Below are 2806 nucleotides of genomic sequence, written 5' to 3'. Positions count from 1 at the left end.
ACAATACTTGTATTGGTCACAGAACTGAATTGAACACTAGTTGCCAAACAACTCATAGCTTTCTACATGAAAGCTAATCTGACAGATGAATGGTAGGAGGGGGCAGGTTAAGTAGTGTAGCATGGTAAATGTAGGCTCCACTACCAGTTTTCTGTTCCTGACATGTTTATGATGGAATGTCTCTGTTCTAGCTTGATGTGAGCTCAACAGTTGCAAATTTTTCGTTCATTATGAACTTGGCAAAAGAATATTCTCCTACTCCGCTCCTGTTTCCTGGAATATCTTACAAAAAGATCTGAAGCTCTAAACCTTGACCTCTCTAAGTGGCTTCAAACATCTGCTAAGTTCATGGGAAAAAACCAATGCAGACATGTTCCTGTTTTTAATTTTCAACATCACCTTGCAACCTAGCTTTTTTATTTATTTTTGTTAATTTTTTTTAATACCATTTTAGTTTCACTTGCTATTCTCAATTTGTATGCATTCTTTACGATTGTCTATTGTTGTCTTTGTTATCCACTGTTGTCATAACTGTTTGTTAAAATCAGGCCTCTCTTGTGAATGAGTCTTATAAACTCAATGAAATTAACTTGAATAAATGAAGTTTGAATGAATCATAAAACAACAAATTATCAGAAACTGCTCAGAGAGTTCAGATATATTCATATAATTTATTAAAAATACATATTAACTCTTAAATCAAACAAACATATGTAAGGATGCGAAGACTAATCCATGCATGTGAACAAAAGGACTATGTTGGTAGAGCAGCTGTGCACCAGTGCAGTTTTGGAATTAAATCTAGATCGATCCATCCATCCATCCATTTTCTTCCGCTTATCCGAGGTCGGGTTGTGGGGGTAGCAGCTTAAGTAGGGAGGCCCAGACTTCCCTCTCCCCAGCCACTTTGTCCAGCTCCTCAGGGGGAATACCAAGACGTTCCCAGGCCAGCTGAGAAACATAGTCCCTCCAGCATGTCCTGGGTCTTCCTCTGGGTCTCCTCCTAGTGGGACGTGTCTGGAACACCTCACCAGGGAAGCGTCCAGGAGGCATCCTAACCAGATGCCTGAGCCACCTCAACTGGCTCCTCTCAACGTGGAGAAGCAGTGGCTCTGCTCTGAGTCCCTCCCGGATGACTGAGCTTCTCACCCTATCTCTAAGGGAGAGCCCAGACACCCTGCGGAGAAAACTCATTTTGGCCACTTGTATCCGAGATCTCGTTCTTTCGGTCACAACCCAAAGATCATGACCGTAGATGAGGGTAGGAACGTAGATCGATCGGTAAATTGAGATCTTCGTCTTTTGACTTGGCTCTCTCTTCACCACGTCAGAACGGTACAGCGCCTGCTTCACTGCAGACGCTGCACCTATCTACCTATCGATTTCTCGCTCCATTTTTCCCTCATTCATGAACAAAACCCCAAGATACTTGAACTCCTCTCTTGGGGCAGGACCTCCTACCCGATCCGGAGAGGGCACTCTACCCTTTTCCGGCTCAAGACCATGGCCTCAGATTTAGAGGAACTGATCCTCATCCCTGTCACATCACACTCAGCTGTGAACTGCTCCAGTGAAAGTTGTAGATCATAACCTGATGAAGCCAATAGAACCACATCATCTAGAAAAAGCAGAGATGCGATCCTAAGGCCACCAAAATGGATCCCCTCAACACCTTGGCTGCGCCTAGAAATTCTATCCATAAAAGATATGAACAGAATCGGTGACAAAGGGCAACCTTGGTGGAGTCCAACTCTTACTGGGAACGAGCCCGACTTACTGCCTAGATGCATCACATTATTAAGTCTTTGTACCTATAAAATTATATTTGTTTGATGACTAAAAGCAAGCAAGATTGTTTTTGCACAAAAGCATCCTTATGAAAAACGACAAAAAAAGTTCAAATGTTGTCACGTTTGTGTATGAAGAAAATTTAATAAATTAAATATTTTTTTTCAAGTTTTATTTAGAATTATTGGTCCAGAGGTTAGAGAAGGTGGCCCTGTGATTGAAAGGTCATCAGTTCAACTCCCCAGACCGACAACATTAGAATGAGAATGGGAACATTGAAACACCCACACCTGCCTCCACCCTTATTTGTCCCACTCTGGGCTCTTGAGCAAGGCCCTTAACCCCCACCATCTGCTCCCCCGGGCACCCTAGATAGCAGCTCTCTGCTCCACACAGAGGGCTGTGGTAGCTCCGTGGTCTGTGGTTGCATCAGGAAGGGCATCCAGTGTAAAAACATTTGCCAAGTCTTCATGCAAATTAGTTCCCTGTGGCAACCCCTGAGGAAGGGAACAGCTGAAAAACAAAGGAGAAATAGATATTTCAGAGTGTTTCAATGAACTTCGGACCATCATGACATGCTTAAAAATAGGAACGTGAACAAGTGGAGGATTTAAGAAGTGTCAGGCATAAAATAAAACTATTCAGTGCAGATTTAGAGTATGAAAGTCAGTTCTGTTTGGACTCGTAAACAATTAAGACAATGCAGAGCTTGAGAGATTCATAATATATCCAGTTTGTTTACCGTTTTAGGACAACAGCTCTTTGGGAATCACCTTGTTGGTGCTTAAATACTGTTTTGTCTGTGCCAAACTGTGGCATCTTTGTTCATTTTCTTTACCATGTACCTAAAGAAATGTGATCAAATTGTCTTTGACAGGTTTTTTTGTTTTTACATTTGTGAGGTTTATAACATGTCTTGGCAGCAGCAATTGCATTGACTCAGATCATTTGGTAAAGAGTTTCCACCATTTATCCATCCATCCATCCATCCATCCATCCATCCATCCATCCATCCATC

The sequence above is a fragment of the Nematolebias whitei genome, chromosome 6 (assembly GCF_014905685.2).
Source record: "Nematolebias whitei isolate Nwh7 chromosome 6, NemWhi1, whole genome shotgun sequence".
NCBI classification, from domain to species: Eukaryota; Metazoa; Chordata; class Actinopteri; order Cyprinodontiformes; family Rivulidae; genus Nematolebias; species Nematolebias whitei.
Note: the sequence above shows the minus strand (reverse complement) of the source record.